This window comes from Pan troglodytes, chromosome 4, assembly GCF_028858775.2.
Source record: "Pan troglodytes isolate AG18354 chromosome 4, NHGRI_mPanTro3-v2.0_pri, whole genome shotgun sequence".
NCBI classification, from domain to species: Eukaryota; Metazoa; Chordata; class Mammalia; order Primates; family Hominidae; genus Pan; species Pan troglodytes.
The window spans coordinates 58,439,190-58,455,897 of record NC_072402.2 but is presented as its reverse complement, the minus strand read 5'-3'; the positions used below and the strand labels follow the sequence as shown (position 1 = coordinate 58,455,897).

The following is a 16,708-nucleotide window of genomic DNA, read 5'->3' as shown; positions in this document are numbered from 1 at the left end:
AAATGAGGAAGCATGATGTAGAAATAACAAGTACAAAGAAAAGTATGATTGACGATCTTAAAGGAATCTAAAATGAGAGCAGGAAAGTTTTTTTCTACTGACAATCAGAAACCCACTTATTAAGATGTCTAAAAGATCTACATAAACAAACAACACCTCAGTCCTTCCTTGTCTCCTTCCTATTGCTGCTCTCTCTCTCTCTTTCTCATCTATTTGTCATCTATGTTTCTTTCCACACTGCTTACATGAGGAGCATGTTTTGAATGGTCTTGCCTCTCTAACTGCTTTAAACAGATAGACTTCCGTACGGGTGCATAAAGAGAGATTCCAGAATACACACAGGGTGAGAGACTCTGAGGGTAGAAAATGGAAGAAACATGAAGAAATAGGAAGAAAGAAGCATGTGAAGACACGCAGATTATATTTTATTTAAAACTCTGCCGCTGCTGCCGGAGACTGATCTGGGCGGCAGTTGGCGGCCTCGGCTAGCGTCCAGGAGCCACTTCTGCGGGTGCCCAGAGAAGCAAAGGTCGCCGGTCCCATGTCGTCGCCCTCTCTGCCCCCCAGGAGGGGCAAGAGGGAGCCACGGCCGATGTCAGAAATACACTTTCCGAGATGGCCTCTAAATCCTGGCTGAATTTTTTAACCTTCCTCTGTGGATCGGCAATAGGGTTTATTTTATTTTCTCAGCTACTTAGTATTTTGTTGGGAGAAGAGGGTGACACCCAGACTAATGTTCTTCATAATGATCCTCATGCGAGGCATTCAGATGATAATGGACAGAATCATCTAGAAGGACAAATGAACTTCAATGCAGATTCTAGCCAACGTAAAGATGAGAACATAGACATCGCTGAAAACCTCCATTAGCAAGTTAAAATTCTTTGCTGGGTTATGACAGGCTCTCAAAACCTAGAGAAAAAGGCCAATCATGTCAAAGCTACATGGGCCCAGCGTTGTCTAAAAGTATTTTTTATGAGTTCAGAAGAAAATAAAGACTTTCCTGCTGTGGGATTGAAAACCAAAGAAGGCAGAGATGAGCTATACTGGAAAACAATTAAACCTTTTCAGTATGTTCATGAACATCATTTAGAAGATGCTGATTGTTTTTTGAAAGCAGATGATGACACATATTTCATACTAGATAATTTGAGATGGCTTCTTTCAAAATATGATTCTAAAGAACCCATTTATTTTAGGAGAAGATTTAAGCCCTTTGTAAAACAGGGCTGTATGAGTGGAGGAGCAGGATATTTACTAAGCAAAGAAAGCCTTGAAAAGATTTCTTGATGCATTTAAAACAGACAAGTGTCACGTAGTTCCTCCACTGAAGACTTAGCACTGGGGAGATGCATGGAAATTATAAATGTAGAAGCAGGAGATTCCAGAGATCCAACTGGAAAAGAAACTTTTCATCCCTTTGTTTCAGAACACCATTTAATAAAGGTTATCTACCTAGAACCTTTTGGTACTGGAATTACAACTATTATCCTCCTGTAGAGGGTCCTGGTTGCTGTTCCGATCTTGCAGTTTCTTTTCACTATGTTGATTTTACAACTGTGTATGTGTTAGAATACCTCGTTTATCATCTTCATCCATATGGTTATTTATACAGATATCAAGCTACCTTACCTGAAAATATACTAAAGGAAATTAGTCAAGCAAACAAAAATGAAGGCACAAAAGTGAAGTCAGGAAACCCTTGAAAGAAAATTATGAATGAACAAAGGTAAAATGTCTAGCATTGCCCTGAAGAAGGACTTCTGCATTTCTGACATAGAGCACTGGAATCCCAGTGAGGAATTCTAAGTGAACATTCCATATAGAAATCTTTCACTTGAATGACTATAAACTGAAGCTTTAAATGAGCTGTGAAGTCTGTTAAAATGTGTTTTGATACAGTCATATAAAAATATATCTATATATATAAGAAGAACTTGTGTTTTTAAAATGGTGGCCAAGTAGAGGAACTAGAAAAGAGATTTTGTTGTCTATTTTTGACCATCTGTATTATTGTTACTGAGAAACTAAAACAATTGAATTTGCTAAAACTACACTGCACCATATTAGTAATAAACAGATCTGCCTTAAAGAAAATTTTAGGGCTGGGTGCAGTGGCTCACTCCTGTAATCCCAGCACTTTGGGAGGCCGAAGCGGGTGGATCACGAGGTCAGGAGATTGAGACCACCCTGGCCAACATGGTGAAACCTCATCTCCACTAAAAATACAAAAATTAGCTGGGCGTGGTGGCGCACACCTGTAGTCCCAGCTACTTAGCAGGCTGAGGCAGGAGAATTGCTTGAACTGGGGAGGCGGAGCTTGCAGTGAGCCGAGATCGCACCATTGCACTCCAGCCTGGGCGACAGAGTGAGACTCCATCTCAAAAAAAAAAAAAAAAAAAAAGAAAATTTTATAAAGAAATATTGTTGCTCAGTGTTGTTAATACAGCTCAAGAGTTGAGTTTATATTTGCAGGATGATATAAATGATCCAACCCCCCCAACACATATAGTTTTTGTCTAATGGAAATTTTGCTGTGATTATTTATAATTGGCAGTATTTCTTCCAGAAGAAGCTAAAATAAGACTGGCACTTATCCTGAAGTTCCTTAATAAAACCGCACTTTAAAATTATCATGGGCCTTGACTATATTATATATTTGATTCTAATTAGTAATCCTTTACGGAATCTCTGTTGTCTCTTTTCTAAATATGTTTAGCCACCCTTGAATACCATTCTCCACTATTAATATTAATTTACTCAAAGTATTCACAGCATTCTGTGAACATGTATTTTATATTTGTTCCCAAATTTACCCATTGTTAATTATGGGTAACTAATAATAAATTTAATGCTATTTGAGGATGCTTTTCTTGTATCAGTGCCACTCTCAGGAATTACTAAGTGACATTTTAAATTGATTATTTTAAACTCTTTCTAACTACATAGTTATGATTTCTTTCATTCTCATCCTGTTGAGAGATGAGAACGTGTTTGTGCCTTTCATAACTTGTTTAAAGCAGAGTTTTAAAATTCATTTTTAGGATCTAAGGAGGCTATTAGTTACACTGGCAAGATTATTTTGAATGCAAGATTTTGACAAGAATTAATTAAAAAAATAGAAAATGCAGAGTGCTTAAATGTGATATATTGAAAGAGTAGATACTTAACTTATAAATAACAGTCTGAAGGTTGATGCTGACTTACTATTTTGGGATAATTGTCTTGCCAATGGATAATTCTAACAACGCAGAATACCTATTCAAGGCTGTCATCAAAAACATTCACAAATGTTTCATTCTATTTTTAGTGACTCTGTTTAAAGACTTTCTGAAAGGAAAGAACATTTTTATTTTTATTATCTTTAGCAATACTGAGTGTGTCATAACAGAATATTTTACAGACTTTCTATGAGATTATTTTTAGTGGCACAAAAGATTTACATTTCCCTTATGTTTATCATTATGCCAATTTTACATGGCTGTCATGCCACTGACTCTGCTGTTTAGCTAAATAATTTCTTTTTTTGGAGACAGAGTCTCACTCTGTCCCCCAGGCTGGAGTGCAGTGTCGCGATCTCGGCTCACTGCAACTTCTGCCTCCCAGGTTCAAGCGATTCTCCTGCCTCAGCCTCCCGAGTAGCTGGGATTACAGGCGTGTGCCACCATGCCCAGCCAATTTTTGTATTTTTAGTAGAGATGGGGTTTTGCCATGTTGGCCAGGCTGGTCTTGAACTCCTGACCTCAGGTGATCTACCCACCTCCGCCTCCCAAAGTGCTGGGATTACAGGTATGAGCCACAGCGCCTGGCTAGCTAAATAATTTCTATTTATTGTGCCAAAACATGTCAAAGTCATGACTCTTTGAATGGTTTATTTGAGAGGATGTTCATTTCATTGGCTAACCATGGATTACTCTGTCCACATAGTGAAAACATGCACCAGTTTTTACCTATTATCATGGTAGTATCATCTGCCAAAATTTCAAGGCATTCATTTTATTCTTTGAACAACTCTTTACCATAGTGTGGACATGAATTTTCATATGTGTTACTTGACTAGAAGTATAAATGGTTTACTATAAATATCCAAAAACCTTAAGATTTGCTCATAGGAAATGAATGTTGTCATGAATCCTGGGCTCTAGAGTCAGACTTGCTTGGGTTTAAATTCTTGCTCCAACACTTACTGTTTTTGTAACCTTGAGCAATTTTATTTAATATTTCCGTGTCTCAATTTTCTCATCTGTAAATTAGGGATGATAATACTACCTACCTCACAGGATTTTTGTGAGGATTAAATAAATGTAAGGTTCTTAGAACACTGTCTGTCCCAGAATAGGAAGCAATAAATAGAAGATTGTATTATTATTCTATTACCTTGGAGTGTAGCTATTGCATTTAAGTGAATAAAAAATTTGCTTTGACCAGATACTGAAGGAAATATTTCATACATTTCTTAATAAGTAATAGCTAGTATTTATTGAGTGCCTACTGTGTGCTAACTATTGTGCTTAGATAATCTGTGTATAATAGTGTTAATGCTCAAAATTTGGGTGTTATTCCCATGTTATAGATAAGGAAACTGAGGCCTGGAGAATTAAAGTAACTTTGTCACTTTCACAAAGCTAGTAAGTAACAGAGGCAGGATTTATATTCAAACCCTGTGTGTTCATTTGAACTGTATCAGGCTTGGAGTTAGTCATTTAGCATTATTTCCATTTTTATTTATATGATATATGACATCTGATACATTGGCCAGTAATACCCAAATTAACCCAGCCAAATTATCATAGTGATTCTTAAACTGTGGTTAGCATACTTGCCTAGGATGTTGTTAAAATGCTGATCTGCAGACCCCAGACTCAGAAATTCTAACTTAAGCATGGGGCCCAAGAGTATATGCATTCTTACCAAATACCCTAGGACAGTGATTGTCAAAAGTGTGGTCCCAACAAACAGCATCAACATCACCTGGGAACCTGTTGGAAATGCAACCTCTCTCAGGGCCCCATCTCAGATCTACTAAATCAGATACTCTAGGAACAGGGGCAGGGGCCAGCAGTTGTGTTTAAGCAAACTCTGCAGGTGTCTTTGTCATCCTAGTTTGAGAACCACTGCCAATACCTACATGATTTTGGTGCAAATAGTGTTTGAAACACACTGAAGATTACTGCCCCATTATTAAGACATTTTCCAAAAAGCATGTTTTAAATCAGTGTAGTCCAGGATCACATAATATTAAATATAAAATAAAGATAATTTAAAGGGTCATTGGATCCTTCATTTTGGCCAAATTTGTAGCTTCTCCAAAGTGACTAATATCAGGGTCCACGATAAAATCTGTAATTCTCCAAGTTTAGTAATTTTATATTGAGGCAGGAAGGGTTCATTAAGTACTAATAAGTACAAAATTTATTAAAAGCATACATAAAATCAGTGTCATCAAAAAGGTCTACAATTGTTAGTAAAAAAAATTTAAATTGAAGTAGTAAATGCTATTTTATAACATACAGGGCACTTTTCTGCCAATTCATTCTGTTTTGTGTGACCTAATAAAGCAAAAACAAAAACAATTCTCCAAGTATTTCATAGAGCACATAAAACCAGATTTCATGATGATGATGTATTCACTATCTTTTAGATTAAGATCTTCGTTATTTAGATAAATTATTTTAGTATGGTTTTAAAACATAAGGCTTTTGATGTCTTATGTTCTCTAATGATGGTATGCTTATATTTTCTAGTGGAAAGTTCATAGATAAAGCCAATTTTTGTCGCAGTTTGTTTTCAAATATCATAAATTTCAGAGGAGTTTTTCTTACTGTAATGAGATACGAAAATAAACCACTGATCGGCTTTTAATATTATTTGAATATGGAATTGGATTTGAGCATTAAATTTGCTAACTGGTTATTTTCACAATTGTTTTCTTGAGTATTAATTTTTCACTTCTTTGAGACTGTCAAACCATAGTTATTAGCAGGCTGATGCACTTTTGTACTTGAAAGAATCCCTTGATTGATTAAATTATATCTAGCATTTTATTCTCCATTTGTTTTCAGTTCATTAGACTATTATTCTTTGACAGTTTCTGCTTTGTATTTATTGCCCTTCTTTATTTGTTTTATTACTAATTCCCATTTTCTAGTTACTCTTAAATGCTGCCTTCAAAGGCTTAATTTGGCTATTAATAGTGATTAAAATTTTTATTACTTAATTGATAATTTTAAACCTACGAACTGGGTTTCCCTATGAGATTGAAAGTAAGAGTCTAAGAATAATGCCTGCTGGCTCTCAAGATAGTTGCCCTACTTAAAAATCTAGAATTTTAAATTAATTCTGCATCTACAATTATTATTATTACTGTTTTTTTTTTCTTTTTTTGAGATGGAGTTTCGCTCTTGTTACCCAGGCGTGATCTTGGCTCACCGCAACCTCTGCCTCCTGGGTTCAAGCAATTCTCCTTCCTCAGCCTCCTGAGTAGCTGGGGTTACAGGCATGCACCACCACGCCCAGCTCATTTTGTAGTTTTAGTAGAGACGCGGTTTCACCATGTTGGTCAGGCTGGTCTTGAACTCCCAACCTCAGGTGATCCGCCTGCCTCAGCCTCCCAAAGTGCTAGGATTATAGGCGTGAGCCACCGCGCCTAGCCACATCTACAATTATTAAAGGAAGTAAATTTATTTGGATTCTTCCACTCACCCTTTTCTCAAAAACAAAAAAAAACAAAACCCATTTGCTTTGTTTTTCTGCTTTATAGTGGGCCTGACAGAAACATACTGAAGCAATCTGGGAGACAACCTGTGATAGATCCTATGCTAAATGTTAATGTTATCTCTGTTGATTTAAAAACACGTGTTTAGGGGCTGGGCAGCGGTGGCTCACGCCTGTAATCCCAGCACTTTGGGAGGCCGAGGCAGGTGGATCACGAGGTCAGGAGATCAAGACCAACCTGGCTAACATGGTGAAACCCCGTCTCTACTAAAAATACAAAAAATTTAGCCAGGCGTGGTGGCGGGCGCCTGTAGTCCCAGCTACTCAGGAGGCTGAGGCAGGAGAATGGTGTGAAGCCGGGTGGCAGAGCTTGCAGTGAGCCGAGATCGCGCCACTGCACTCCAGCCTGGGCGACAGAGTGAGACTCTGTCTCAAAACAAACAAACAAACAAACAAACAAACAAACCCCAAAAAACCCAAACACGTGTTTATATATAAGAGTTGAAATAAAAACTTTAACAAAGGGTGGAATAAGGAATTTTACAAATTCTCTTTAGAGAAACCAGCTCTAAAGTTTTAGGGTTGAATTGTGCTCTATTTCAATTCCCTTACCTCTCTAGTTTTCAGTTTATATTAGTTAAATTTTAATAACTTTGCAGGGCCCGGCAAATTAATAACCTACATGAAGTATTTTATCAGAGGGAAACTAATCTTACTGCTAAGCAGTGTGTTGTACTACGTAGTGAATGTTTGTGTTTTGGAATCCAACAATTATTTAAGGTAATGGTGTTATGAATGGTTTAAAAATGTCTGGTGACTTGCTTATTTTAAGTGGTCACCATTAAGTCAGAAAAATGTATTTTTAAATGTTTCTTAAAGTGGCTTTTGAACATTTTTAAACAGTTGATTTAAATAATGCATAAGATAAATTACCATGTTCAAAGTTAAAAAAAAAAAAAACTTGGGTGTGGCTTGGTTTGGTGGCTCACGCCTGTAATCCCAGCACTTTGGGAGGCCGAGGTGGGCGGATCACAAGGTCAGGAGATCGAGACCATCCTGGCTAACACGGTGAAACCCTGTCTCTACTAAAAATACAAAAAAATTATCTGGGCGTGGTGGCGGGCGCCTGTAGTCCCAGCTACTTGGGAGGCTGAGGCAGGAGAATGGCATGAACCCGGGTGGCGGAGCTTGCAGTGAGCCGAGATCGCACCACTACACTCCAGCCTGGGTGACAGAGTGAGACTCTGTCTCAAAAAAAAAAAAAGAGGCCGAGGTGAGAGGATCACTTGAGACCAGTAGTTGGAGACCAGCCTGAGCAACATAGCAAGACCTCATCTCTACAATTGTGTTTTAATTGTAATATGTATATATATGAAATGTGTAAAAGTCTGTAAAAGCCTGGAAGAACGTGCATCAAAAAGTCTATAGAGATAATCTCTTGGATATTCTTCAGAACTTTCTATATTTTTCAAATTCTCTATAATGAATTTATGTTCTTTTATACCTGTCAGAATAAACCAAATTCAGGCTTACTAGCTTTAATAAACTAATACTAAGGGGGTACACAGAGCCTAGCATATCTATAACTAAGAAAGCAAGTCCTTGCTGTTTGATAACATCCTAAAAAAGAAAAAAGTATGTATTTTGCTAATTCTGACCTTTATAAATACTCTAGTAGGTTTTTTTTTAAAAGACATAGGTATGTATTTTAATTTTTATTAATTTTTACCTAAAAATTGGAAGAATAGACAGCCTTAAGATCATTTCTTTCCTTCATTTTTCATGGTCAAAAAACCTAACTGATTTCTGGATGTATCATAAATTATCCAATGTCAAGGGCTTAGCATTAATACTGGTATGTCAGACATGTAATAGGCTATTAAAAATGTTTTAGATTAGAGGACCTTCCTTAGAGTATCTCAAGTTTTACAAAAAGTTCCTTTTTTAGAGCTTCATATGGTGGCTCTGTCCTTGGGTTATTATGGAGCTCTTTGGGAAAGCCCTTGACTGCATTGGTTACTGGGCCCATTTTGTTGAAATTACCCAGAAGTTAGCTTGACATTTGTTCTGCCTAAGCTGTGACCCTTTTGCAAAAGGGCCAGGTCAGTGGAAGGGCACATTGGGTATTGCAATTTCAAGAGTTCAGACCAGGGTAATCTGGGGAGGCTTTCTTTGGTTTATTCTATTCTGAGGATTCTTGGGTGACTAAACACATCCTAGGGTCACCAATGATGTCTGGATTCATTTTGGACAACCACAGAGGACTCTGAAGCTCTTTCTTAGATTGTTCCTTGAAACAGAATTGATTGCCTCTGAAGAACTCATTCATCCATTTACTCATCTACCATATGCTAGTAAAATTGTTGTTACAAAGGCTACAGAATTTCTGTCCCTAAGAAAGACATGCCCTAGTGGGAAGACAAATGTCTTATTTATGATTGAGACATACTGGAGATATTATGGCAGGACGGGAAGAATCACTTCAATGAACAGTTTCCTGGGCATTCCTCTAATTCCCTCTCTCCTCCTGCGGGATTATCCTGAATGCTTTGAAGAAACTGCATTCTTAGGGGTACCCAGAATGACCTATCCACAAAGTGGCGTCTTTCCACCTTTAAGGAGCATGCCAGGCCTTACACTGCACCACGATGTCTTCATGGGACAACATTGCCACCCACTGGTAATAAAGAGTCTCTGTGGACCTTCACCTGGGCCCTGAGTCAATCTGGAACTCTTTGGCCATGCAAGAACAGGTTAAAGGTCATTGATACAGCTGGCTGGCATTGAAACAAAATTAGTCTCATGTGACTTTTTTCAAATATATCAGGTGACACAAAGCATACATATAGAAAAATAGTAAGAGCACAAGCTCTGGGGCCTCACCTCTAGAGTCTGATTCTGGCACTGCCACTTACCTGATAGCTATGTGACCTTAGGCAAGTTGCTTAACATCTCTATGTCCGTTCTTCACTTGCCAAATGGATAAGAATAGTGCCTCCCTCTTAGGGCTGTTCTGAGAGCTAAATGAATTAATTCATATGAAGTGCTTAAAGCAGTGCCTGGCCCAGAGTAAATATTCAAAGTGTGTTAATTAGTGGGGTGATTCCTCAAAGACCAAGAGGCAGAAATACCATTTGACCCAGCAATCCCGTTACTAGGTATATACCCCAAGGAATAGAAATCATTCTATTATAAAGATACTTGCATGCATATCGCAATAGCAGCACTATTCACTGTTAGCAAAAACATGGAATCAACCTAAATGCCCATCAATGATAAATTGGATAGAGAAAATGTGATACATATGCACCATGGAATACTATGCAGCAATAAAAAAGAACGAGGTCATGTCCTTTGCAGGGACATGGATGGAGTTGGAAGCCATTATCCTCAGCAAACTAATGCAGGAACAAAAAACCAAACACCACATGTTCTCACTGATAAGTGGGAACTGAATGATGAGAACACATGGACACATGGAGAGGAACAACACACACTGGAGCCTGTCAGAGGGGGTGGTGTGGGGAGAGGGGGAGCATCAGGAAGAAGAGCTAATAGATGCCGAGCTTAATATTTAGGTGATGGGATTATCTGTGCAGCAAACAACCATGGCACACATTTACCTATGTAACAAACCTGCACATCCTACACATGTACCCTTAAACTTAAAATGAAAGTTAAAGAAAAAAAAAAAACAAAGTGTGCCTGTTGTTATTATTATCCAAATTACTACTCTGACATAGATAGGCACTTGTGTCTTCTTGCTCTTAAACGAGACCCTTTGCCTTGTGCAGCAGGCTGTAGTAATTTTGTGAGCAGAAACATTTTTACCATTTCTCATGTCTTCTCCAGTCCCTCAGGGTGTATTGCCTGAGATGATAAGAGTGTTTTAGAAAGTATCAGTCATATGAGAAGAAGAGAGTTTCTTTCTAACATTTTAAAGGGAAAAATACCTTCGAACTTTCCACATGTACCAGTTGAGGGAACAAACATGCAAAGTGACCTTCATACCGTGGGAGTGGAAAAGAAGAGATTTCATTCTGTGGGGAGGAAGTCTTGCAACAATATTATCTCAAGGGTAAATATCTGACTGCAATCAGATCTTTCTTCCTAACCAAATTTGTGATGCAACACATGTTGTGTTTCTTTGAATGTTAGCATCTCTGTGCTCTTGCGGGGGTAGGTTTTCTGAGCTGTGAATGGCATTTCATGTTGAGCGTCTCTCCTGCATGAAGAGGACCTGGGGAATGGAATTTTCTGTTTTAAGGAGTGTGTCTGTGTTGAAATTCAGTAAAGATGCCTGTTAGAATGCACTTTTATAGAATGCATCTTTATTTTAATGATATTAATTCTTAAAAATATCTCAATCTTTATGTATGGGGCCTTTAGGATGGAGGCAATATACACATTTACTGATTAATTTAGTATACATGTTCTGCTCAGATGGGCTTTCTCACCCACTGGGGTTTTGTGGAAACTTTTCTGATGTTAAAATATTATGTCAAGAAATACTTTGGTAATTAGGCAGTGATATGGTCTGGCTCTGTGTTCCCACCCAAATCTCATCTTGAATTGTAATCCGAATTGTAATCCCTACATGTTGGCAGAGGGACCTCGTGGGAGGTGATTAGATCATGGGGGTGGTTCCCCCATGCTGCTGTTCTCATAATAGTGAGTTCTCATGAGATCTGATGGTTTTTTAAAAATTTAATTTAATTTTATTATTATTATACTTTAAGTTTTAGGGTACATGTGCACAACATGCAGGTTAGTTACATATGTATACATGTGCCATGTTGGTGTGCTGCACCCATTAACTCGTCATTTAGCATTAGGTATATCTCCTAATGCTATCCCTCCCCACAACAGTCCCCGGTGTGTGATGTTCCCCTTCCTGTGTCCATGTGTTCTCATTGTTCAATTCCCACCTATGAGTGAGAACATGCGGTGTTTGCTTTTTTGTCCTTTCGATAGTTTGCTGAGAATGATGGTTTCCAGCTTCATCCATGTCCCTACAAAGGACATGAACTCATCATTTTTTATGGCTGCATAGTATTCCATGGTGTATATGTGCCACATTTTCTTAATCCAGTCTATCATTGTTGGACCTTTGGGTTGGTTCCAAGTCTTTGCTATTGTGAATACTGTCACAATGAACATATGTGTGCATGTGTCTTTATAGCAGCATGATTTATAGTCCTTTGGGTATATACCCAGTAATGGGATGGCTGGGTCAAATGGTATTTCTAGTTCTAGATCCCTGAGGAATCGCCACACTGACTTCCACAATGGTTGAACTAGTTTACAGTCCCACCAACAGTGTAAAAGTGTTCCTATTTCTCCACATCCTCTCCAGCACCTGTTGTGTTTTTTTAATGATTGCTGTTCTAACTGGTGTGAGATGGTATCTCATTGTGGTTTTGATTTGCATTTCTCTGATGGCCAGTGATGATGAGCATTTTTTCATGTTTTTTGACTGCATAAATGTCTTCTTTTGAGAAGTGCCTGTTCATATCTTTTGCCCACTTTTTGGTGGGGTTGCTTTTTTCTTGTAAATTTGTTTGAGTTCATTGTAGATTCTGGATATTAGCCCTTTGTCAGATGAGTAGATTGCAAAAATTTTCTCCCATTTTGTAGGTTGCCTATTCACTCTGATGGTAGTTTCTTTTGCTGTGCAGAAGTTCTTTAGTTTAATTAGATCCCATTTGTCAATTTTGGCTTTTGTTGCCATAGCTTTTGGTGTTTTAGACATGAAGTCCTTGCCCGTGCCTATGTCCTGAATGGTATTGCCTAGGTTTTCTTCTAGGGTTTTCATAGTTTTAAGTCTAACATATAATTCTTTAATCCATCTTGAATTAATTTTTGTATAAGGTGTAAGGAAGGTTTTATAAGGGGATTTTCCCCCTTTGCTTGGCACTTCTCCTTCCTGCTGCCACGTGAAGAAGGATGCATTTGCTGCTTCTTCTGCCATGATTGTAAGTTTCCTGAGGCCTCCCCGACCCTGCAGACCTGTGAGTCAATTAAACCTCTTTCCTTTATAAATTACCCAGTCTTGGGTAGTTTTTTTGCAGCAGCATGAGAATGGACTAATACAGGTAGGTAGAAATCTTTAATTTTATGAAGGATTATGCTAGCCTTGCTGGCTTTTGGAAATTGAAAAGTAAGTTAAGTGTTGTTATGAAACCATCCTTCCTCCAATCTTCCTTACTTTCTTCTGAATCAAATACATGACTCCACCTACCTCTCACTTTCCAGGAATGGCAGGTGTTGGAGTCAGGCATTTGCCATTTTAACTGCCAACTCTGGAAAATGAGGAATTGGTTTGTTTAGTCTGGAGCAGAGCAGAATGTTCATGTTCAGTTGAACATGATAGCTGTTTTCAATTTTGAAAAAGCTGGGAGAGAGTTTAGACTTGTTTTCTTTTCTTTCTTTTTTTTTCTTTTGAGACAGAGTCTCACTCTGTTGCCCAGGATGGAGTGCATTGGCATGATCTTGGCTCACTGCAAGCTCCGCTTCCTGGGTCCGAACGATTCTCCTGCCTCAGCCTCCTGAGTAGTTGGGATTACAGGTGCCTGCCACCATGCCCAGCTAATTTTTGTATTTTTAGTAGAGATGGGGTTTCACCATATTGGTCAGGCTGGTCTTGAACTCTTGACCTCAAGTGATCCACCTGCCTCAGCCTCCCAAAGTGCTAGGATTATAGGTGTGAGCCACTGCACCTGGGCTGGACTTGTTTTCTGTAAATCCACAGGGAAGAACTAGTTCTGGTGGGTAGAAGTTGGAATTAATAAGACTTTTGAATGACTAGAGCTGTTCAGATACAGAGGCAATTACCTCACAAGCTAGTGCGCTCCTTATCACTATCTGTGTTTAAGCAGGTTCTGACCAAACCCATCTTGGCAGTGTTCTTGAGGAGACAGCTGTATTGAGTAGAAGGTTGATCTCCAAGTTTCCTTTCATGATTGATATTCTGCATGTCTAGCTAGCATCTGTGGAGAACCAAACAGTGAATCACCCATCATTGATGAACAATGACTGTTGGGCTGGGGGAGATTTGGAGAAGGGGGTCTTCCTTGGATCTTTTAAAAGGCACCCTCCTTGTGGCCCTCTACTGTGCCCACTTATAAAACTGCCCGTAGTGCCTTGGTCTCCTGAAAATAGTTTAAGAAAACAAGTGTAATTTGGGTGGCTGGCTCAAATGTCAGAGACTGAACAAGTCTATTGCCCTGCAGTCCCTGAGCTTTGAGTTATCCCTGACACCCTGTAGTGGCTGCATTCTGTCAGCTGGTCTCCCAGGGGTGCCTTCCTTTTCTGAACTCTGTTTTTTCTTCATCACTGATGCATTTTTTTTCTTTCTTTCTTGTTTTTATTTTTTTTTTCCTGGAGACAGAGTCTGACTGCCATCGCCCAGGCTGGAGTTTAGTGATGCAATCACAGTTCACCGCAGCCTCAACTTCCTGGGCTCAGATGATCCTCCTACCTCAGCCTCCCGAGTAGCTGGGACTACAGATGTGCACCACCATGACTGGTTAATTTTTTGTATTTTTAGTAGACATGGGGCTTCACCATGTTGGCCAGGCTGGTCTCAAACTCCTGGGCTCAAGTGATTCTCCTCCCTCAGCCTCCTAAAATGCTGGGATTACAAGCATGAGCCACCGCTTCTGGCCTCAATGATGCATTTCCACATTCCTTCTTAAAATTGCCTTAAAAATTTTACTGACCCTTTAAAATGTATGAGTATGCTTTCCGTACAGTCATAGATTGGCAGTAGTTCCCGAATGACTGGATTACAAAAATTATGAAAACACAGATAAGAAAAAAATATAAACTCAAAAGTGATCATTGAAATTTTGGTATGTTGCATACACTTGACTTATGCTGCAGGATGGGTTTGCATCCTACCCCACCTCCTTTACGGAGCCCCTGCATCATGCAATGGAGGAGTGGGGAGAAGTGTTAGCGGTAGGTGAGCTCAGAAGCCTGAAGGGTCTGGTTGTTTCATAGTGCATAGTTGTGTACCTCTGCTCTTTCCATCCCCCCCCACAACCCCCACCAGCAGAATCTGAACTGTCTCTTGTTCCCCATTCTGCACTCCAAATGAGCATGGCTGAAAATGGGTGGTGACTAACCCAAAGGCCACAAGAAGGACAAGGCAAGTTCCTGAGGAGAAGGCAAAGTGGTTAAAAGGTCCTCACAGCTGCAAGGCCAGGAAACAAAGAACAGGACGAAGCTCTGAAAGGTGCTACTGCCTGAGGTGGGTACAGCTCTCAGGGATTAGGACAGTGGCAGGTAGTGTCTGCCGGGGTGGCAGGGCTGGTGGACCGGCTAGCAGTGCAAATCTTAAATCTCCCACAGTATGATCTTCCTATGGGCTGGGATACAATGATAGAACCTGAAGAAACAACTGAAAGTCTCGAAGATGCTGTGTGAGTTTGGCTAACACTAAGGCCATTTTGTTGCTCACTTACTAAGTGAATCGCCCTTCTATCCTCTCCTCCCCTTCCCCCCTTGGAAGTTCCCTTCCATGAAAAGGGACTGGGTCAAGGATGATATTATGAGCATGTAACAACTGCCTTTTCAGGGGCCTGGAACAGGATGGAAACAGGCCTAACATCTAGGCAGGGTAGATGACTTTGTACTTGCTGGTCTTATGTGTGTGTTCCTGAGGAATGATTAGAGCAGTGAGAATGGAGAAATCCTTGTTGATCTGAGGGCATAGAAAGATTTTAACATTTAACTACCACCAACTGTTCTGTGCACAGTGCTGGAGTTACATGTATTTTTTATTTACAAAAATATAATCACACTATGTATAGTCATAAGTCACTTAATGCCAGGGATAGTTCTGAGAAACCTGTCAGTAGGTGATTTTGTCGTTATGAGAACATCATAGAGTGTATCTACACAAACCTAGATGGTATAGCCCACTACACACCCAGACTACATGGTACAGCCTATTACTCCTAGGCTGCCATCCTGTACAGCATGTTACTGTACTGAATACTGTAGGCAACTGTACCACAGCATTTGTGTATCTAAACATAGTAAAGGTAAAGCAAAAATATGGTATAGACAATAAAATGTGGTACACTAGTGTAGGGCACATAGCATAAATAGAGCTTGCAGGACGGGATGTTGCTCTGGGTGAGTCAATGAGCGAGTGGTGATTGAATGTGAAGGCCTAGGACATTACTGTGCACTACTGTAGACTTTATAAACACTGCATACTCAGCTTACACTACTTTTATAAACAAATGTTTTCTTCTATAATAAATTAATCTTAGCTTACTATAACATTTTTACTCTATTAACTCTTAAAATTTGTTTCAACTTTTTGGCTCTATTGTAATAACACTGAAAACAAACACATTGTACAGTTGAACAAAAATATTTTCTTTCTTTAAATCCTTATCCTTTAAGTTTTTTTCTATTTTTAAAATGATTTATTTATTTTCATTTTCTAAATATTTTCGTTAAAAACTAAGACACAAACACACACACATTAGCCTACGCCTACACAGGGTCAGGATCTTCAATAACTTATTTTCCACTTTCACATCTTGTCCCACTGGAAGCTCTTCAGGGACAGTAACATGCACAAAACTGTCATCTCTTATGAGAACAATGCCTTCTTCTGGAATACCTCCTGAGGGACCTTCTTGTTCGCTTAAAAAATAGCTTAAAAAGAAAGTAAAAGGAGTATAAATAATGATAAAACTATAGTACAGTAAATAAACTAGTAGCATAGATCACTATAAAGTATTAACGTACTGTACATAATTGTATGTGCTTTTTTAAAAAATTATTTATTTATTTATTTATTTTTGACAGAGTCTCACTCTGTTACCCAGGCTGGAGTGCAGTGGCACCATCTCGGCTCACTGTAACCTCCACCTCCCGGGTTCAAGCGATTCTCCTGGCTTAACCTCCCGAGTAGCTGAGAATACAGGCGCCCGCCACCATGCCCAGCTAATTTTTGTATTTTTAGAAGATA

General features: G+C 39.0%; 1 protein-coding gene and 1 pseudogene across 1 annotated transcript in view; one reads left to right on the top strand and one right to left on the bottom strand.

Annotated features, from left to right (window-relative positions):
• Positions 1–16,708, bottom strand: part of ANKRD55 (ankyrin repeat domain 55) — a 134,173-nt gene that overhangs the window by 92,756 nt on the left and 24,709 nt on the right. The window lies entirely within an intron of this gene.
• Positions 534–1,892, top strand: LOC738164 (glycoprotein-N-acetylgalactosamine 3-beta-galactosyltransferase 1-like; annotated as a pseudogene).